Source organism: Onthophagus taurus, chromosome 1 (genome assembly GCF_036711975.1).
Source record: "Onthophagus taurus isolate NC chromosome 1, IU_Otau_3.0, whole genome shotgun sequence".
Lineage (NCBI taxonomy): Eukaryota > Metazoa > Arthropoda > Insecta > Coleoptera > Scarabaeidae > Onthophagus > Onthophagus taurus.
In genome coordinates this window covers 12,995,078-13,018,510 of record NC_091966.1, presented here as the reverse complement: position 1 = coordinate 13,018,510, position 23,433 = coordinate 12,995,078, and the positions used below count along the sequence as shown (strand labels likewise).

At 35.8% G+C, this 23,433-nt stretch overlaps 1 protein-coding gene and 1 long non-coding RNA gene across 2 annotated transcripts in view; one reads left to right on the top strand and one right to left on the bottom strand.

Moving 5' to 3' along the window:
* LOC111413813 (roundabout homolog 2-like) overlaps nucleotides 1–23,433 on the bottom strand; it is a 160,935-nt gene that overhangs the window by 32,927 nt on the left and 104,575 nt on the right. The window lies entirely within an intron of this gene.
* Nucleotides 17,534–18,232, top strand: LOC111413814 (uncharacterized). Its single transcript, XR_002706212.2, has 2 exons — nucleotides 17,534–18,009; nucleotides 18,064–18,232. It is a non-coding gene; the product is annotated as an uncharacterized lncRNA (long non-coding RNA).

The following is a 23,433-nucleotide window of genomic DNA, read 5'->3' as shown; positions in this document are numbered from 1 at the left end:
TTGTCTAAATACATTTTATATAAATTTATGATTTAAATAAAGATACAGGATTAATATGTTTTATGTGCTTTTACCATTACTCTATCAAATGGCGTAACTAAAAGTGGTGCTTTACTTGATTACTTACCAACTTTTATGTATACAAATTAACTCTTACACTGAGAAAAGTTAATATAATATTATATTAACTTTTTAAGTATTTGGAAATTACTTCGCCTTTTACTTCGCCGCAATTCTTGTTAATTTTTTAAATTTATTACCAATTAATTAAAGAACACAATTAGTTAACATCCCATTTTATACTAATAATTACTTTTACCTCATTTTGTTTTAATTTCGAGATTGAACAGAAATTCAATGTTTTGGTTCTATAGCATATTGAAACTGATCTGGTATTGAAAGGATGAAGAGGAGTGGATGTGAGGATCTTCCGATAAATAGGTGAAGATAAGTTTTAAATTAGACGGGAAATGTTCTTTATGTTTTCCTTTTAACCTATCACGACCCCGGGGCCGGTCCCGAGACCCATCGACCTTTAATCTGGAATTTGAATTTTCGATAAATCTCGACGTATAGGAGCCCGTAAAAGCCATTTCGAGCCGTTCACCCGTGTCGACTACCGACGTCGACGGCCGGTTAGAACCAGGAATGACGGAATATTGGATTTTCCGGGCAAGTGCCGACAGGACAAGGGACGAATAGGGTACAGAAGGAACTTTTAGACAATGGGGAAACGCGGCGATTCTTTGAATACTTGTTTTAGATTTTCTCCGGCGATAGAACGCTGGAGCGCATCAGATGGAAAACTCAAATGAGCTTTTTTATTGGTCTTTTCCCGGTGAACTCTTCCAGATCTTCCTTGGAAAATTGGCACGTTAAATTGCACTCCAGCGGAAACTATGCATACTAACAGGTAGGTAAATGGAACTAGTTTACTTGGAAAGCAAAGGTTTTTTTTTTCAAAAAAAAAGAAATTGGTTACGTTTTATAAGGAATAAAAGCTTCTATTTTAAGTGGTTATCAATATTAATTAACAAGTTAAATTTTCCCCTGTTATATTTCAAAAGATTGAGTTTGGGGGGTCGTATCTTTGGAGCTTGAGGAAAGTTAAAACTTACAAATCATTGATCATTTTAATCTAAAGGGTAAAGTTTTGTAAAGTTGTGGTGCGAACTTTCTACAATATTATGGGAGCAAATTTTCACTCCCCTTCTTTTCCGGGGGTCGATAGGGTGTGCTTATCGCACCTTTCTGACTTATTGGAGTCGCACAGGGGAGAGGCAATGAATCGCGTGAAATTTTCCCTCTTATAAATTGATAACGTCCCTTCCAGGTTTGTTACGGGTTTTACCGAATGGATGGTGGCAAGTGGGGAAGATCTTAACGTATTAACCTTCCTCCCCCTTACATGTAAGGTCCATTTTTTTAAGGTTAGTTCACACTTTTTTCCTTTTTACTATGACATGTTATTACTTTATTTAATGATTTGAAAGAATAGGATAGATACATAAATTTTACACCCGACCTTTTCCTTTTAGTATATCTTCCTAAGGGTAAAGTTTATTAAGTTCCTGTTGTTGTCGTGCCATATGCATACACACCCTAGAAAAGCGAGTAAAGCACGAGTGTAGTATATAGCTTTGAAACGAGCTGGGGGACGAAATGGTTTTAGTGCGTATACGAGACATCGCTATATCCAAAGTCGTGCCGGCACCGGTTATGACTCTTCGGTTAGGGGACGCTATACAGGACACCGTGATAAAATTTAATAGTCCATCTCTGAACTGTTTTGTCGATATCTCGTACACAAGGGGAGCTTCACTTCTATGGAAATTCTGTTGTTGTTGAGCCTTCGTTGCTAAGAGCTCGCACAATGCTGGTCAATTGAGTAGAACGTAGTAGAATAAATGACCTCTTAGCTTTTTTTTTCATTTTGTCATTTTCTATTTCCCCTCAACACGAGACGCAAATGGTTTATGAATTTCAGTCTGGGAATATAATTACTTTGTACGTCACAAATATAGAAGCTTTTACGTAGTGCAACAAACGCAAACTACAAACAGGACATAAGTCTTTACGAATAACGATAATTACAATGTGTCGTGAGCAGTGTGAACTGTCCTTTTTAGGAACAACCTCCGGGGTGTCTCGCCGAAAGCTAAAGAAAAGGACGGGCGAAAAGAAAAAGCGCCTTACGATAAATAACGCAGTCTCGCACTTTATTAACTTATTAATAGAAACGTATTAAAAATAATACCCTGGCCTGTCATCGTAAATATTAATTTTACGTTCACGGCCCGGAGAGCGTCTCACTTCGATTTTTTCCATATGAATAACGGCCCACCGTGTTTTACTGCCTGTGAACCAACAGAATTCAAGAAAACAGTGGCGTGGATTATGAGAAAACTTCAAAAATGAAAATATTTTTATAATTTGAAAAGTTCAATTAATTTATATCTATATTTTAGCTGAAACAAAAATAAATTCTAATTGAAGTTTAGATTAAATCGATTTACAAATGTAAATTTAATTCCATATGTGAGAAATTTAATTAGATACAAGACAAATATTAATGAAATCGCAACCATGTGATTAATGTAAATTGTAAAACCGACATCAATTACATGTCGTGGAACGTCTCTCGCAACGCCACTGGACGGCAAAACGACAAACAGATGGTTTTAGTGATTAAGTTTACGTCAGGGAACAAATTGAATAACGCCCGATATAACCGGACCCCGTTTGCGTGCGTCTTTACCGTAAAATTCCAGTATGCTCTTCTATCTTATGGTCACACACCTTAGGACGTTATCTGCGAAAGTACGCAGAGATAGCCAAATACCGGATTTATTGTTGGGGCAATGTGCGGGGTGTGTCTGATTTATGAAGATGGCACATTGTTTAATTTACCGTTATTATACAACCCATTCCGTTTTTATGCGGGTCGTCTCGGTCGCAATTACTCAACGCTTTTCGCTTTTATTCCGGCTGAGAAAGGAACTTTTCGAGAATCAAGATTGCAGGAATTAACTTACGCTATCCTTACTGATTCATTATGAAAAAAATTGTTGCTTATCGTCCATCTTACCTGAAACAAAAAAAAAAACTTCATCAATTTTTTAATAATAATCGCCTTGTTATTTTTTTGTAATTTTTTGTTATGGGGCTCAAAGGTATGACGCGGCAGCAATTTGTCATTCTCCATTATAAAGTAAAAACAGCCCTCCGTGTGCCATTAAGGTTATTAATGGACGGGGGTTGCACAGGGTGCCGAACGCTAATGACAACTTACAAGAAGTGGTAAAAACGCGAAACAATGGCCAGTCGGGGCGCGTACGGCAGATGTTTTGAACGTAGTAAATTCGGTGCGCCCACTACAAGGACCACTAACTCTCCCCTTTTCGAGTACACGCTACTTGTCACGCAACCCCCCGATCATTTATTAGAGATAAATCCATTGTTTTCGTTCGGGGGGCAACTTCAACGTGCTTACCCTTTGTCATGTACCGAGGAGTGTGCTTAAATCTCTATAACGATTGAGAGAAAACTCAGTAATGACCGTGGAGTTTTTATAATAGGTATACAACAATGGCAGGGACAACATTACTCTGATAAAATCTTTTAGGATTAATGAAAAAGTTTTGACAAATTTTAAAAATGTTTGTTTAGAAACATTTTATCCACAGAAATGTTAACAAATTGAATCCCAAAACATTAATAAGTTTTAGAAATTCAATGCAATTCTGAACAATAAATAGCACAGGAGTATGTCCAGATTGGCACAATTGTTCATGAGCATACAGGGGTGCGCATTGTTGTGCACCGTTACCTTGGTTTTGAACTACAAATCGTATACAATTGTATGCACTTATGATTTATGGTTTATAATCCAGGAAACGTTGAACACTGTGTTTGGTATGAACGTACCTTTACAAATCATTTATGACAATAGTATCCGCGATTTGGCATTGATGAAAACATTTTGTGCTGGTAAAATTTACTAAAAATTCATGAACTAATCTAATCCCAAAATTCATCTGTATGATGTACTGCAAGCGTCAGTCTTCTACAATATTATATTACAATAAAATCAATATACTAGAATTCCATTCATAAAAAATAGCTAAGTAAATTCCCCAACATAAAAATGAATCGTTGCTTTTGCGGTTATCGTTTTATATTTCCGGGAAGCACCACAATTTTCAACTTTTAATTATTATTTTTTCCAATTTGCTAAACTAATAATAATAATAAACCCAAAGCTCGCCGTAAGAGAGGAATCCAATATTGAAACATCGAAAGTTATAACAGATGTAAATAAAAAAAAAATAAATCATAAAAAGGTAAACACATGAAATTGGAGAAGTCGTGTAAGAAGCTGCTAGACAATAATTTTTTATTGCTAAAAAATACGCTAAATATCGTTTCATTGCAGAGGATTTACAACATGTTTGACTCAAGTTAGAGCAATGTTAAGAGAAGGAAGGATTTCGTTCCAGAAAAAGGTATATAAGAGCAAATTGGTATAATAAGAAGAGATGGTGCACTCTTCTATAAACGATGTACATGGAAGTACAACAAAAGTGTACCAAAAAGAGGCTTCAGATTTTTGTAAAAACATTAATCACTGATGAGAGTTTGTTTGAAATTTTTGGAAAGAAAAAACTACGAAAAATATGGTGACACAAGGACAAACAAAGACCCATTTCAAGCTAAGAGGACTTAAAAGCTGGTTCAAAGGAAAATTGGACGAAAATCTATCCTGATAACAAAAAGAAATGTGTATTAATTCTTTACTATAAACATAACAGCTGTGTAGCTTTTTTTTGACACTCATAAATATTACCTAAACCATGTCGTGTTTTAATACTAAATTTACATTGAAAATTGAATAAATATTTAGATTACACACGATTACTACACATGGAATTTCCTGGTCATGTTATCGCAGAGTTGTGGTGCGAAAGCAACACATTCGTTGTAGTGTCACTATATTTATTACTGCGGAACACTCAAACTACTTAATAATGATAATAAACAAAATGTTTATTGTTGAATTAAACAAATTACGTGCAATGGTGCTATTTTGTCAATTTGCTGTTCGCTAAACTAAATTTTGTCTATCTGCGATTCATGATTTGCGTTGTGTTTTTTTTAATATAGCTTCGGTAATGACGCAATCTTTATTACTCTGGACTTTTCACATTGGGGAATAACTTTATTATAAATTTTCTACGGATGTTTCAATTCAAGTTGTTATTGCTTAAATGTTTTTAAAAGTAGAAAGTAGTTTGGTCAGATTTACCAGGGTTTTTACGAAAAATCAAGAAGAGCAAATGGCAGCTTATTTACACTAGCTTTCCAACTAGCTGCAAGAAACAATTTTCTCAAAGATTAAAAGACGAAGCTATCGAGCTTGATTGCAAAGTCGTAATATTAGACAGTAGAATAACAAGACAAAAGATAACCTTGCAGAAAACACAATGAAACAAGTTATAGCGAATGTAGAGCAAACAAGCTCAGGATCCGAAATAGTGTTATCGTTTTAAGACATAATAGCTGATGTGTTACTGTCTCATTTCCTTCGCTTCACGTTGATTAAAAAATGTTGGATTATTGGTGAAATGATATGATAGTCATAATGGTATGGAAATGAAACTCATATAAGCCACAAAAAAACAGAACATTAATAATATCTAGCGATTGGTCAGTATTGCGTTAAGAGACAGACAGTTACAATAAGTGTGATCGAATACCAATGTTATTTGGACAGGTTAAAGATTCCACATACCAGGAATTTATGTTTAGGAAACGCCGCTTGATGCATACTGTAAGTGTGTAGTCAAGAAGTCCCAACCCTGAGTGACGCTTACCATATAAAGACTAGAAAATCAGTTGGTGCGCAGTACGGTCAACAATGCAGAGGAAACACCAATAAAAACATCGTCGTTAAACGAGCTAACAGCTCCTTGAAACAAGATATCATCTTTAAAGATATTGTACTGTGCCAGAAAAGTATCGCTGAATGAACACCAGAATGCAAGGCTCAATGAAACAAACAACATCATGATGGGAATTTAGAAAACTATTTTAATTAGATTAGTTCATAAACCCCGTATATTTTGATAATAAAATATGAGTCATTTTAATCACAAAAATAATTAGAATAAATTATCATTCCATCCATATCGGCGTCGCATTTAATTATGACTGCGTGTCTCATTATGACTCATGTGAACGAAAATCTGGCAATTGCGAGTTCGTACGTATTTATAGAAGTATTTATATAATGTAAATGCTGAAAATAATTTGCAATGACAAATAAATAAATTGAATTAGATATATGAACTAGCAGTTTATAACAGTCCGCATATGGAATCTTATTGAGATAGCAACAATCGAAATCCAAAAGAAGATTAATAATAGCTCCAACCTAAGAACAACGCGTTAACGATAACCTTACCCGCAATCATGTCAATTGGCGTTATTCTATTACACAATAGAACACACACAATAGACAACGCTAGCCTTTGGATGTAATAATAAGTAATAATCCTGGAAAGGTTGCTGTGTCCCAGATTGAGATGTTATTAGAGAACGATTATGTACGTGCTTCCACAGTGTTGATTGCTGTTAATTGGTTTTCTGAATACTAGTGTGTGGCCTTTTGATTGAAACGTTTTCATAAAAGAGGATTTTTATGCTTCTGCTACTACAGATGCTGTTCTTTCGCTCACTGTAGGAATGGGTGTGATCTCTGCTCCAGCTAAACAACATCTTCTATGTTTGAACTACAAAATTCCATATTGATGGCCCATCAAATCCTTGTTTCAACTCCAGAAGTCATCCCTGCAACATCAAGTTGCAGAGCTTTCTACGAAGAAGAACTACTAAACTTTATCTATATTTCTGCTTCCTCTAATAGTCACACCAATATTCATAAGAAATTATTTGTGATCGGTGAATTAATATTTTATGGACGGTAACCGGAAATCTTTGCATCAACCATCGTAAACAGAAAATTTGACCATGGACAACTATTTCCTCAACATTTCCACCATAATATCTTTAGTTTCTTAATGGGTCAACGAGGTGAGGAAGCACGATAACTGTATTAATTTAATTGATTTCAAAACGATGCAGTCCAATGTTTTTAATATTCAAAATTAATACACGTATTGCTTTTTCTGCAGTAGTATATTCTATTCAGTTGTGTGCATTAGTAAACTTTGAAAATCTGTTTCTGCACAAATCCACGAATTCAATTTCCTTTAGGGTTATACCTCAATTATTATTGAAAGAGACTTTCACATCATTTCTTGTATTTAACAATTATTGGTAATGTGATATCATTCAATACTTGCATTGTGAACCATTGCTTCATTACAAGGACAAATCTGTGTTGCATACGATAGTTTATATGTTATTGTTCCAGATCATAGACAAGCAGTTATTTCGAATTACGTTCTGTCGGAGATGTGCCATCTATTGGATTGCTGTTTCTGATACCTAATTTATTTGATCAATCAGATTTGTTTTTACACTGTTGCTACTAACAGGATTTTCGTCATTATTCGCGATTTTATTTAGAAATTAATCAACCTATTTCGTATCCCCGTCGGTGAAAATGTCAACTTCGTTTCTAAGAACTTTCGCTTACAGGACTATATTTCTGCCTCGGTTTACAATGTTGTTTACGAGTTAAGTGAACCGTTTCCTTTCATTATCTGTGGAAACGTCAACAGCACTCCCGTAAATTTTTGCTAAAACTTTAAAATCGTGGGCAATGATTCTGTGGGATTGAGTTGTTTACAGGATTTTGTTATTGTTGCTGCTGATTATTAATGAAAAGAACGTCCAACGCCACGATTTATTTCGGTGATTGTGAAATTATAAAAAAGAATAAGTTTGGTGTTAAATTTTTAACATAGATTTCTTCACTACTTAAAGACCTATAAACAACGGTATTATACTACATTATCTGAGAGGAAGATTACGTTTAACGATTTTTTGAGATACCATTTATTCAAATGATTAAATGAACTTTAATAAAATCCTATTATACTTGTTACAATAGTCTAATATAGGTTGTGTTATGGTGAGATATCATGCTTAAAGATCTAGAAATCTTCGATAAAAGTCTCGCTTGGTCCATTCCTGTTGGTGCATCTTCGTCGGCGTTGTCAGGTAGTTGGCTTTCGCCGTAGAGTGCTAACTCGTGTTTTTCCCTATCTATGAAAAAGAACTCAACTACACGTCGCTAGGCAAAGAGAAGAGACGGCAACCGGCGTCGGCGTCCCATAATTTTCTCATTGTTATCTCGATTTTATCATCTCCGGCCTCTTAATTAATCTTTACGCGGCGACATCGCTTCCATCCTCTCTTTCTTTGTTGTGTCATTATTTTTTTTTTCTCTATTGTCGAGTCGGGCGTTAACGAGAGCTTTTTTCGAGAAATTACCGCCCCTAATATTCTAGGTTCCTTTTTTTTTCGTATAAAAACCTCACCCTACGCTCATCCGTGGATGTATTACCACCATTCCCTAGCAACCCTCTCCATTCGAGCGCGGATGAAACAGAATCTGGGGACGCGAAGATTGCGTCCCTGGAAACTGGTTTTTATTACTTTCATTTCGCATTCATCTTTTCATTTCGCAGGCTCGGAATTACTATTCATTTCGTGAAGCGAGCGAGTTTTCTCCTCAAAACGGGCTATCTGTTCGTTCAAACGTCGCGGTCCCGTCGACGTTCGTCCTCTACAGCCAGAGGGTACGTCACGAAAGACTTTTGAAGGTTTACTTTACTTGCTACAACTCTTTGTGCACACGTAAAGATACTCCCTAGCCTGATTGGATTGTCGCGCTTCCCTCATCATTTTTTCTCTACCGATGCAACTGCAAGCGGGAGCAAGCCTTTTCTACATATTTTTTGCAATCTTGATGATGCACACGGTTTTAATCTTTGATGTGGCTTCGTTAGATGTAACATCAAAGTAAAAGTTACGTTTATTCCGAATAAGTAAATAGTGGATGTTGTGGTAAAGAGAGAGTAGATTTGTATAAGATTTACGCTGCCCATAATTTAGTGAGTAAATGGAACGGTTATTTGCGAAAGATGACACAGTTTTGTTTTGACATGTTAACGGTAACTATAAAACCATATTTCGTAGTAAACCCATAAATTATTAAACGTAAAACAGAAATGGTCGTAACAAAAATAGATCGCCCACACTTCACCGCGATCCGCAACAAAGTCCGTTGCGAATATTAATCATTTCAGATTGCTACACTTATGACGCCATACGAAACACGTTAGTAATTAGTAAGCGGTATTCTATTTTGAATAAACAACGGTATATCATAGAGTCTTAAGCGGGGTTTCTTATGACGCCCACCCACTCGGAACATTAATCAATGTGTGTTCTCCTGAATGTCAGCCTAACGAGTACCAGAATCCGCATTAATTACGCGCTACAATAAAACTTCATCAGCGTAAAGATGCCGGTCGCGGTAGCGCCGTAGATGACGATGAGGTTAATTGTCGAAACGGTCCGAGAAAGGCGTGATATAAATCATCTTGGTATCAGATTGCGAAGTCGGCACGTCCGCGAAACTCCCGAAATGCAGACAATGGACGAATTAATGAGATAACGCCCCCTTTTGGAAGTGCACAAGCTAATTGCGCGATTTGTTACCGCCGACGACGCCGCGTTCAATGTTATCGTCGAGTCCTTTGTGAAAACGGATGACAAGGCGGAAATCGTTCCTGAATAATAATTGCGTGCGTTTGTTAAGCTACCACACAGACTATATCACGACATAAATCCACAATGGATTACAATGCTCTTTTCTCACCAATCATTTTAATCTACATGTATACAAATACGAGTAATAAACTTAACACTACGATCAGCATTCTCACATTTATTTTCATATTTCAAATTTTTAATTAAACAGAAATGAAAAAAAGTAGTTTTAAATCAGTCAGCAACTAATGAGGAAATTCAACCCCGAGTGTCATAAAAACGCTTGATAACGAATTATGAGTTGGGATTTTTCTGTTGCTCATAACTCGTTTCTAGTGGTGATTACGAGTTCCCAACGGACTTGAAGGAATCTAGCAGTAAATTCCAGCTCGCCTAGTTGGTAACAATACACCCTACGCGTCGTCATCATGACAACAGGAACTCTAGGGATTTAATTTAACCAAAACTCCTAACTACCTTACCGGCGAGACGATAGCAACAAACCGCCCAGCAACAAACTTTTTCCTTTATATTTCCACCTACTTCTAGGGCCCATATCTTTGTTATTTAGAAAGATAGCGAAAAACTAAGCACACGGTTGGAAAGCTTGGTCTTTTCTCTATCTTAAACCGAGTTTTCGTCCGCCGATATGTTGATAATAAGAGCAAGAAAAAATAAGAAACGTCGCGCTGCATTCAATTTACCTTAAAATTACCAAACTTCACGGCCTTGTGCAGCCGTTACCAGACGAAAATTTAATAAATGGTTTACATATTCGGAAAGAGCTGACCTTGGACTATCTTATTCCGAGTTTTCGTCCGTCAATATCTGTCAGCGTCTGTAAAAAAAACGCTCCTGAAAAAGAGTCTACAGTTGGCAACAAACTTTACCTTTGTATTTCCATCTACTTTTCGGACGGATATCTTTGTTACTTATAACGCTAGCGAAAAACTAAGCACACGGTTGGAAAGCTTGGTCTTTTCTCTATCCTAAACCGAGTTTTCGTCCGCCGATATGTTGATAATGAGAGCGCGAAAAAAATTAGGAATGTCGCGCTGCATTCAATGTACCTCAAAATTACCAAACTTCACGGCCTTGTGCAGCCGTTACCAGATGGAAATTTAATAAATGGTTTACATATTCGGAAAGAGCTGACCTTGGACTATCTTATTCCGAGTTTTCGTCCGTCAATATCTGTCAGCGTCTGTCAAAAAAACGCCCCTGAAAAGGGGCCTACAGTTGGCAACAAACTTTACTTTTGTATTTCCATCTATGTACTTTTCGGACGGATATCTTTGTTATTTATAACGCTAGCGAAAAACTAAGCACACGGTTGGAAAGCTTGGTTATTTCTCTATCTTAAACCGCTATTTTCCTCCGCCGATATGTTGATAATGAGAGCAAAAAAAAAATAAGAAACGTCGCGCTGCCACGAATTTTTGCCGCGGCTAAACCACGCTTGGGTGAATAACTCTCTTATATGACGTGGAGAAAACTCTAGAACTATATTCATCTTATGGGAAATTTTCTGCTCTTTTCAACGGTATATAACACATCTCAATCACACGTTTGCACAATCGTTTTTCAGCCCAGCAACAAACTTTCCCCTTGTATTTCCGTCTACTTTTCGGTCCAATATTTTCGTTATCTAGAAAAATAGCGAAAAATTTGCAGCCCTTATTAGAAGGAAATTCAACAAATGGTTTACATATTCGAAAAGTGCTAACCTTGGCCTGTCTTATTTCGAATTTTCATTTACAGACGCCGTCAATATCTGCCAGCGTCTGTAAAAGAAACGCACCTGAAAGACAACCTACAGGTAGCAGAACGCAATCACTTCTTAACCTAACTTTCTTATATGATGAAGGAAAAATTGGAACAAAGTTTTACCTGAGAGAGAATCCTAACTTCATTTCATGTTGACAGATAATTTTTCATTCACTCTTAATTTATTTAAAACCGTTTAAAAACATATAAGTACGAAGAGTTTCCGGCCGGTGTTAATAAAACTAAAACTAACACTAGCACTATCACTACAACTAACACTAGACCTAGAACTAGAAACTTTCGGGTTGAGCCGTGCGTTTTTTGAAAAAATTTTTGACGTTTCGGGTGCCATGTTGCAACCTTCTTCAGAAAACAAGTTGGAAGCGAACCCGAAAGTTTCTAGTTCTAGGTCTAGTGTTAGTTCTAGTGATAGTGCTAGTGTTAGTTCCAGTTTTAGTTTTACGTTTAGAAACATGTTAAACTGTTCAAAAAGGAAAGATTATTTCATGTTACACCTATTTTATCAGAATCTGGAAGAATTTGAGTGATTTTAGACTCGAATTGTTGAATTGTGTTTTGATGGTTTTGAATCTGGTAACGTTACCAACTTGCATTTTAACTCAGTTCATCAATTTAAAAAACGCGTATGCAAACGCGTAAGCGAAGTGCGTCGGACACTGTTGGAAAGAGCAGAAAATTTCCCATAAGATGAATATAGTTCTAGAGTTTTCTCCCCGTCATACAAGAGAGTTAGTTATTGACCTAAGCGTGGTTTAGCCGCGCCAAAAAATCGTGGTTTAGGTACTTAATAGTCAGAAAAAAGGATTGTGCAAACGTGTGATCACGGTGTGTCACACATCGTTGGAAAGAGCAGGAAATTTCCCATAAGTTGAATATTGTTGTAAAGTTTTCTCCCTGTCAAATAGGAAAGTTATTAGTGCAAGAAATATTTGCGTGTTTTTATCGGTAGGGGCTTTTTCAGGTGGGTTTTTCTTACAGACGCTGATAGATATTGGCGGACGAAAACTCGGAATAAGATAGTCTAAGGTCAGCTCTTTCCAAATATATAAGCCATTTATTGAATTTCCATCTGTTAACGGCTGCACAAGGCCGTGAAGTTTGGTAATTTTGAGGTAAATTGAATGCAGCGCGACGTTTCTTATTTTTTCTTGCTCTTATTATCAACATATCGGCGGACGAAAACTCGGTTTAGGATAGAGAAACGACCAAGCTTTCCAACCGTGTCCTTAGTTTTTCGCTATCTTTCTAAATAACCAAAATATTGGCCCGAAAAGTAGACGGAAATACTAGGGGAAAGTTTGTTGCTGGGCTGAAAAACGATTGTGCAAACGTGTGATTGAGATGTGTTATATACCGATGAAAAGAGCAGAAAATTTCTCATAAGATGAATATAGTTCTAGAGTTTTCTCCCCGTCATATAAGAGAGTTATTCACCCAAGCGTGGTTTAGCCGCGGCAAAAATTCGTGGCAGCGCGACGTTTCTTATTTTTTCTTGCTCTCATTATCAACATATCGGCGGAGGAAAATAGCGGTTTAAGATAGAGAAATGACCAAGCTTTCCAACCGTGTGCTTAGTTTTCCGCTAGCATTATAAATAACAAAGATATCCGTCCGAAAAGTACATAGATGGAAATACAAAAGTAAAGTTTGTTGCCAACTGTAGGCTCCTTTTCAGGACCGTTTTTTTTACAGACGCCGACGAATATTGACGGACGAAAACTCGGAATAAGATTGTCCTAGGTCAGCTCTTTCCGAATATGTAAACCATTTATTGAATTTCCATCTGGTAACGGCTGCACAAGGCCATGAAGTTTGGTAATTTTAAGGTAAATTGAATGCAGCGCGACGTTTCTTATTTTTTCTTGCTCTTATTATCAACATATCGGCGGACGAAAACTCGGTTTAAGATAGAGAAAAGACCAAGCTTTCCAACCGTGTGCTTAGTTTTTCGCTATCTTTCTAAATAACAAAGATATGGGCCCTAGAAGTAGGTGGAAATATAAAGGAAAAAGTTTGTTGCTGGGCGGTTTGTTGCTATCGTCTCGCCGGTAACTACCTTTACATCTACATCACGTTACTAGCACTTACTACATCTACGATCGAACGCCGGTTAGTATTTCTCGCGCATTCCAAACCCCACAGAGACACGACAAAGATACTAGACGGTCGTGATATTCGATATTTATTGGCTGTTTTTATACGGACCAAGCTTTTAGGAGTACGCAGTAAAAGTCGGCATTTATTGTTGTGTATTTTCGTCTTGCAGATCGATCTAGTGTACTATTCGTATCAATAAGTTACGAATAGGAGTCGATTTTAAAACTTCTTCTGTGTACGTGTCATCATAAATATTTATGTGGCTGTTATAGAAAGAGAATTTCCATGTAAGTACTTATGAAAGAAAGATGATGGATAAAATTTGGTATCAAAGTGAAGAGTTAGTAGCACTTTGAATTACCCCTTATCGGTTATTATTATATTCATATGGTGGATTCGTCACTCGCCTTTAAAAACCTGAAGTTTTATTAATTGTTAAGATATTTAACAGTTATGATTAACAACTTCTTAACAATAGCCCCATAAGAGGATGTTGACAAACTTAGTGGAAGAAAATGTGAAGGTGTATGACGTTATACAAAAACACTCAAAAATTATTTCTGAATTTGAAAGCAATTTCTTAAAAGGGCTTAAACGGGAATTATACAAATAATTAACTTCGTCATATAATACAATGACACTTCAACGGTTACTTTCCCAAACTCTAGGAGTCTCAAATGGGATTATTTATTGAAAATTTACTGAAATGGCTCACACTCAAGTTTCTTACATTTTTATATGACACCGGTAACCAATAATTGCAAAGTGTATCAATAGATAATGAAATATTAAATTTAAACAATTAATACAATCTCAAAGCTTTAATGTTTTTAAAACATGATAAACACAGTTGGCAAGGGTTAGTTAAGTGTGCAAAAAAGCTTTCCTGTACAAATTTACCAATCTGCAAATAGTATATGGTATCTTCGGGAGTTGTGCCGAACCGTCTTTTCAACCATAATGCCTCATCGGCTTACACAGCTATTCCAAACTACCCGATTCTGGATTATACCTTTACTAGCACCTGGTGGATGGTGCTAGTAAAGATTATTAAATCAGACAACGAATATGCGATAGAGTCAAGATGACAAGGGCAAAGGAATTTAGACCTATTCAGACTGTGATTAAAAAGATATGGGCATAAGTCAAATACTGATAAAGTTAATGCATAATAAGGTAATATAAGGAAAGAAGATGATATGGTATGTTGTTGATTATCAACAACGTTATTGCTTAAGACACCATTTTAGGAACTGATACAAGAATGAGCGATTCGGAGCACTACATGAAATGATTGATGATGAGGAGAACCTGACCCAGTCATTGCAACCGACGAAGTAATTGTGCTACCAATAAAAAGAAAGTTGCTGCAAATCTAAGAAAAAGTAATAAATAAGACATATATTGGGTATGCGTGCAAAGTAAGTTGGCGATGTCAGCATGCAAGAAGTAGGTTGTGAATGATAGTGTGCATAACATAATTTCTAACTTGAATGATTATGATGAAAATATAGAGGTAAAGAAAGAATTAGTTGACAACGTTGTGAATATACAAGACCAATATTCCGATATTTTAAAACAGAACATAGAATAGCTCAACTGCAGGGCCACAGGAGAAAAGAGTGTAGTGATTCATCCACAACTCACAAGTTTTAGAGATTGTTTATTTTCATTCTTACATACATTAAAAAAACGTTGTCTGTAATCCAGGAAGAACGAATATGGATGATAAAGGATACACACAAAATGCTGGCCTGTAATGTCTGTACGGAGACTTGCAAAAAAGAAGAATGATCCTGAATATTCTGAATTTATTGTAGCATTTAACAGAGAAATAATTCCTCTTCAATTGACAACGTTGATTATCATCATGATGTAACTAAAATGTGCGCAGTAACATGATGTACAACGAACCCAACAATGTCATTTTCGGTTACATTTCCCATAAATCTGGCCTTATACAAATTTTATAAACTCTTTTGGTAGGCTTTACTGGCATGGAATGTTTTAAGCTGCTACGACCTATAAACCGGATCATCACTTCAGTAATAGATTGGTTTTGTGAGAATAACCTAAATCTATCTCTTGAATTAACTTATTAACTTTAGAATTAATGAAGTCATCTCTAAGTTCTGCCTAACACAATCAGTAACCAAGAGAAGTGATGTTGTTTTACTTTCAAGTTTATTACAACAAAAGTCTGGTTGGTTTATTAATTTATTCAGTCTCTATAAAATGTATAGCATCAAAATTTGTGCTAATGATTATAGATGAAAAACTAGTGAAAAAAGACCGATGAAATTGTTTTCACTTAAGAGCTTAATCGAGCTTTAGATCACGTTCTTCACGAATTTCGAAGTTTCGTAAAAATGTTTTAAGATATTGCAACAGCTTCGCTATTTTGGTCATATGTTATGCTTTTAGTATGTTTCAAGTACATAATTCGATTAGACACCTCTTATAAGGTACACTTACAATCAGTGCTTATGTATTCGTTATAACTATGCACGGTCATGGTACTCCTCGCAAGTAAGCAAATAAAGGAAAATCAGGGTTACTTCAAAATAAAGCACTAACGCATGTAGAGACAAAATCAAAAAAGCTAAAAATTACATATGGTTAAAAGGACCATAAAGACGTTGACACCCGAGGAGACAACGTTGTGAAGGAGGAGTTGGCGGAACACATCTTACATGACTTGGTAATTCTTTGTAAGAGTGAAATAGCCGAAAGTGTTATGAAACTGTTAATTGATATTTTAATGTTTATACCAAATTTCACTTTAAAACGATATGTAAACGTTGTTAATTTTACACTGTAATTATCAAATAAACACAGTAAAAATAAAGTATTAATAACTGTCAAGAGCGTTGTTTTAGATTTTATCATGAATGGTTTAATGAGAAACCATCCGGAAACAGTTTGTAAAAAATTTCAACACATAACTATCCTTGTTTTCTTAATTGCCGTATGTGCACAGGAATGCACGGTCCGGAAATATGCATGATCTCCATGAATATGGATAAGGGGGCGTGCGCGAACGCCTATATTTTACGCACGGCGAGATGTACGTGTAACCAAATTCGCATATGCATGGAAAAGCCCGGTTACGGCTAGTTGACTCTATGCAAATTCACCGTACGTTTCAAATTGTTTATGTTGGAACGTTTTTTCGGAGCGGTTTCCAAGAGGTAACCGAGCGGGGCCTTTAAATTTCGATTTAATTTCCGGGAAAAACGCGGCCAACCCTTTCGTTACCGACTCGAACCATTTACTATGGAGGATTTAATTAATATTTAAAATAGCCGCTGTCTGGACCAAAAGGTTGGGGGGTGTTATTTCCAAATACGAAACGGTGTAATTCGTTTTTTGTCGACCCGCTTTTTATTGGTCGGTGGTTAAACTTTGTTACAGCGTGCGTGGTCCGCGTATCGATTCGGTTTGCGGTTTTAAAATTTGGCGAATGCCGACAGAAAAAAGCGCGATTTTAATTAAATTGGCGGTTTACTGCGAGATAAATTCGGAAACAAAAATTGAACCGGCAAAAACCCTCCCGACAAAATTAGTTTGTTGGGTTTGATATACAGTTACCGCCTGATAAATAAGCATTACGGCGCAATACAATTTCATTATTAAAACAATTTATTTTACGTGAAATTCGAAACAAATGAAATTCTTGTTTTTTTTTGTTTGGGCCCATTTTACAACACATTAAATTAAATACTTTAATTTTTTATGTGCTTTTTGATTTTTTTCACTGAAATTGTTCAATTTTATATCTCGTCTCGGGTGGTCACTTTTCATTACATCGATAATTCACTAACGTTGGACGGTAACGACACCAATTCTTATAAATACAGACGACTGGTAGTCTTCACATTCAGTTGAAAATAGACGCGAAGAAAGGAGACAACGCGCCTCTACGATTTACTGCCACTTCCAGAAGGTAAACACCGAGGCTTTACTGCGGCATCGTATTACTTAGCTGGAGTCACTGAACCCGTAATAAAATAGAAATATTTTATTATCGGGAAAGCGCGTCATGTCCGTCTGGGGGAGTTTATTAGCGTTTCTCTTGGATGAATAATCGCGGTCGATAACAAACCTCGGTCGTCATCTTTACGATCGCCACTCCTCTTATATGTCTCAAGAGGTGTTATTTATTAACATAATATAATATATCCAAGTGACATTTTCATATGTTGTGTCAGTTGACCGATTTGCAATGACGTGGTTATAAACTATGTCAAAATTTATGTTATCCTTTTAATAACGACTGTTCACAATTAAGTTAATGTATGAAATTTTAGTACCTGGGTGGGTTTTAATAAATCATCGAAGTTGAGGTAAATATGGACGCTACACAAGAAGTAAAATTGGGTATATTTATTAAATATCTTTACATTTTTTGTTTAATTCAAATAACATTTTTAGGTCCAGTGATATTTATTGATTACGACGTTGTATTTTGGACCATGGAAAAAATTGCCAAAACATTTGTAGCTATAATCCGTCTGTTTGTAACTTTATAAATTATTTTTTCCGCGTAATTGTAACATGTAGAGGATTAATGTAATTATGTATAAATAAAAATCTAAAACTTACGATTACTTTTTGTGTAGTACTATAATCTAGGTGATTTGTAATGCAGTTCGGCAGTAACACTTTCCGACGCCTTCGCAAACAGGTCCAAAAAGCATCAAGGGGACTTTATTAGCATATTTTATACAACGGAAGCTCGCCGTCGTAAAAAGCTCTGGGTCGGTACTTGGACCGCAAATCTCCAGTCGGTTGACGTCGAATATCAATAGAAGCTTTATGTAAATTGGAATTTTGTGTACAGAAGAAACTCGGGCGCGTAACCGATATTTTAATGGACTCGTCAGGATCGGAAAACGTTGCAGAGACAAGCCCTAGTCTTTCCATGGAAGCCTTACTCGAGGGTCGACAAACACGGAATCGTACTTAATACCGTCCCGGGAGTCAATTTGTCAAATGGCATCATTAGCATAATCACGGTGCTGGCGTCTGAGGCGCAGCACTTCACGGTCAATATTTATAGAGAAGCCCCCGGCAAATAGCGGGATGCAAAGTGATTTTAACTTAAAGAAAGCTCGAATGTCAAAAGGCATTAACGTTATACGATGTTGCTTTCAGTTAATGCGCGACAAAGCAGTACAAATTTGAATCACTAATAAAAACAACTTTATAATTTGCAAACATTTTAATACTTAATAAAAAATATGATTTGTGCGTTTGTTTATTTGGTTATGTATAAAGAAGCTCTTTCATAATTAAATTGAATGAGCTTTATATCATCACGATTTAGCGGAAAGTAAATTGCAAGTTGATTACGAATATTGAGAGCCTTTTTAATCCCTCGCTTGGTGGCAATCCGTACACCGCAATAACTTGCGCCTGGTGAAAAAGAATATATTAAACGAAAGGTTCAGAGCTAACAAGCTCACTCGTAAAGCTCACGCAACCAGTAAAAGCTCTCAGCTGGTCTTTTCGTGCGAGGTCGGCCATTTTAATTAAGACCGACGCATTAAAAACGTCAAAATACGCTAAATGCGATATGAAAAACGACGGTAGTAAACTCTGCGATGAGGTCTTGCGTTTTTACGACGCTAAGTCACCCTACTAAAATTAAAAATTGTCCCACTCGAAAAGGCGCGTATATTTAGTCGTTCACGCCATAATATTCGATAAAGCCCACTTTAAATCGTTTGAAGGTGAAGGAGGACCTCTCGGGCTTTCGAAGGATTCACCGATGGGTTTTATAATTTAATGTCGTAAGGCGCGTTTAAATCACGTCTAGCGCCCGAATGTTTGGTTACTGTGAGTTGGCGGAGATTTACGGGCTTCTGCACAGAGACAGCCGATACGGACACGAGGTGTATATGGAATTTATATATAGAATTTAAGTTGAGCGTCGGTAAATCCCATAACGTCACTCATATAACTCCTCGAGAAACGTTTTGGTAGTTTACATCGACGTTTGGATTTATTCCCCTCGGAGAGATTCGTGTAAGCCAGATGTTTGTTGGATTCTAAATACTGTAAATGTACGGATTCTAGGATTTACTAACATTGCTTTGCTTTGTAGTTACCTAATGCACCTCTTAAATAATACACAATAATCAAACTAATTCCTTACAACTTAATTTCTCATACAACCATTAAACTCGAAAGTAAAAGTTGTTAAAACTTAAATCCTCAAGGGTTTTCTTGACACAAAAATTGATCTCTCCAACTCAATCAATCGTTGTGGTTCGCCCGTTTGACATTGATTTATGTGAGGACTACCGCACTTTTCCACAAAATCGCGCTTACACATTTCAGCATCGCTTCCTAAATCGTTCGCGTCCAGTGTCCAGAAGTCGGTGATGACAGATCACAGACACAATGGACCGTCGTTCGGTCTCGAACATCATAAATCAATTGTCGAAGCCGGTGAACATGTCACGCCCGATATACGCCCGTTGTTGTGTGTAGTCCTCGTGCTTCAATTCACCCCAAACCGTGTTCAACGAATAGAACAAATCGATACTGATTAAGTCGTAAAATAGAAAATATTTTAATAATAAAAATTAAGTACACACTCGAAAGATGTTTTATTTTATAGGTTACATAAAACCATATTGAAGTTATAGATTCTGTAACCCGGAGCAAACTTTTGTATATTATTCTGAGCCGCTATTGTAGGCACGCGATCTAAAATACATACTTCGGGTCCACGCAAATATTATTATATCGTGTTATACTAACACAGATACTGAACCTTACTTCCGTTATGTCGGGTCTCTCGGCGAACTACGCTAGCTCAATAAAATTGCCGATGTTCAACATGTTCAACACGTCTGGAAACTTTGCGATCGCATCCAATCGGCTATTTGAAAAGGAAGAGTAGCGTTGAACGTAGAGTCTTGTAGTACAACTCGAGACATGGCAAGTGCATTAAAACATCTGCATTGGGAGAACTTGTAAATAGTAAAGGCGTATCGATTTTATCTTATGTTGTTACAAATTTAACGAGGACTTATAAAATTTTCTAGTTTTAAAGTTTTATTGAAATCAGAGCTCCACGCTAAACCCACATACAATTGCTTATATTAACCGTAATATTTAATTGTGTACAAAGATCGTAAAGTTTCTGTTTAGCAAGCTTGATCATAGTTTTAGCATAATGTGGCTTAATTAAGTCGAAGTTGCTTACGGCGGATGCATAATATTGATACTATGTTGATACAAAAACTTAATAGTTATCAAGACAGTATAGATTTTTCTCAAACATTCTTATACAATACATTTTTCATGATAATGTTTATGATAGATGGAATAATATGTGAAATTTGCGGTGGAATGAATGAATACCAAATTCGTCTATACCAGAGGTTCCCTTTTGATATGTATAGAAACTTCAGTAGTAATGCATACACATTGGTGATCAAAGGCTGTAACGGATTAGGAAGAACATTGAAATACTAAAATTTTTGTATGAAAATTCTGATTTTAACGTTTGTTGTCTGATATAAATATGATTTATCACAAGAATTGTATTTCGTGCATGCTATGCCGATACCCATTACAAAGCATATCTATTGTGAAGTACTACTAGACATGATTAGAAGAAAGTAATACTAACAGATATCTGTGGAAAACACAAGGAACTATATTGAAAAGCATAAGCAACCCCAGCGTCACTGAAAGCAGTGCCGTTGTAGATATTGAAAAAAAGACCCTTAGTGCACTGAATAAAGAGTGCATTCAAATTTCAAGGTGATATAATTTTTGAGAAATTACTAAGAATATCTATGAATTTCTAAACTTATCTCTAAACCTCTACGATTTTAGCCGGGGTTTTAAAAATAACCAAAGAATTCCATATACAGTACCTATATACAGTACTCATAGATTATCAAGAATATTCAGAATCTAACTGGATTCGATCATCAGATATCTTGTAAGAGTTAAAAACCTTTTATACTGCCTTGTTAAAGATATCCAGGTATCTTAAAAAATATCCCAAAGTTCTAAAAATATCCAAGTATAAGCAGAAGTTTCTATGAAGTTTTAGAGGGTTCTCAAGAATTTCAAACCATTACCGTAGAATTAATAACGGTTGTCAGTGATATCCAAACGTAAGTGACAATTTTCAGAAATTACAAAGATAAACAGAGATGTCTACAAATGTCCAGGATCCTATACCAAAGAATTTGCAAGGATTTTTAAGGGTTTCCAGGGAAGATATAAACAAGGATATATAGAGTATTGTAGATATTTTAAGAATACCAAAAGATATTTAGGAATAACCAGAAATTTTTAAGGCTATCCAGAAAACTTTTAACTTTTTCTTTGGTTTTAGGGGTTTTTAAATGATGTCAAGATAGTTATATAGAGTTCCAAAGAGTTTTTAAGAATTTCAAAGGATTTTCTACAGGAGGATACAGAGATTTCTAATCATATCCTGGCATTTCTAGATGAGTAGAGGGGTTTCAATGTATATTAAGAATTGCCATAAAACTTATAATAATTTCCAAGAATATTTAAGAAATCCAAAATTATTCTAGGAGGTCCTATCATATTTCCAGACGATTCTAAATAAATTTCATTGGATTTATACCAATGTCCAAGAACACCAAGCAATAACTGAGAATATCGTCAAATATATGTCAAAATTGATGAAAATAAGGTAAATGACCTACTGAGAAAAACAAATACTCTAAAAATTAAGGAGATAATATCAGATATACAGAATGGACCAAAACAAAAGAACAAAATACTAAAATGGAAAAATTAGCAGAAGACAGAATCAACGATCTACAAAGAATTTGAAATAGCGATGGATCTGAAGCGGTGGATCGAATAATGCTAAAGTACAGATCTGTGCTCACGTCAGCTAATGATGTATTAATACTAGTGATGAGAGTCTTTCTTAGGAGCAATGTAAGATTATAGGTAACATATGGGTACTAGACATCCATAGCATAAACTGTTAGTAGCAAAACACATATTTACGCACAATATAGTCAAACCGTTATGTCAGGTCAAATAGGTCAAATAGTATAGTTATACTATACTATACACCAAAACCATATGTTGAAAAAAAAATAATATAAAAGGATTTCAAAGGCAACTAAAGTAGCCTCCTTTACAGAAAATCCTAATCAATGATAAACATCGATGTATCATTCAAAACATTACAACGGTAAAAATAAGGTGGCCAACTTTTTCTCTACGTTAAAAGAGGATGAAAGATATACCTTGTAAGTTTTGCTTTCCGATGGCAACATACAAAATAAACAAATTACGGAATAAGTACAAGACTGATATATAAAAACAACACAAGAAAAGCCTTTTGAAGTAGGGATGATAAATAAAACTATAGCGAAACAAAAAATAGGTAAGATACCGAGCATACCAATATTCCAAACTAACTAAAACGACCAAATGCAGAAACTACACCTGCTGATTTATCCAAATATACTCGTTGTTAAACAAAAAGGTGCTGACCAAGATCCCACTCTTCCAAAGACATACTGACCAATCTTATTGGCAACATTCTAAAAAAAACATGTTTAGGAAAGACTTTGGAGGACACAGAGAATCAAACTCTTATATGGAGAATTCTAATCATAGACATAGGTAATATACAAGTGATGCTTTAATTTAGTAGATATTGGGGGAAAATATAAATTTAAGGATGTCAGCGTAATTACATAACAACCGATTAAGGATCCCATAAGAGTGAACCTAATGTTAAGACTATTATTAAATAATACTCAATTAACTTCAAGTTTA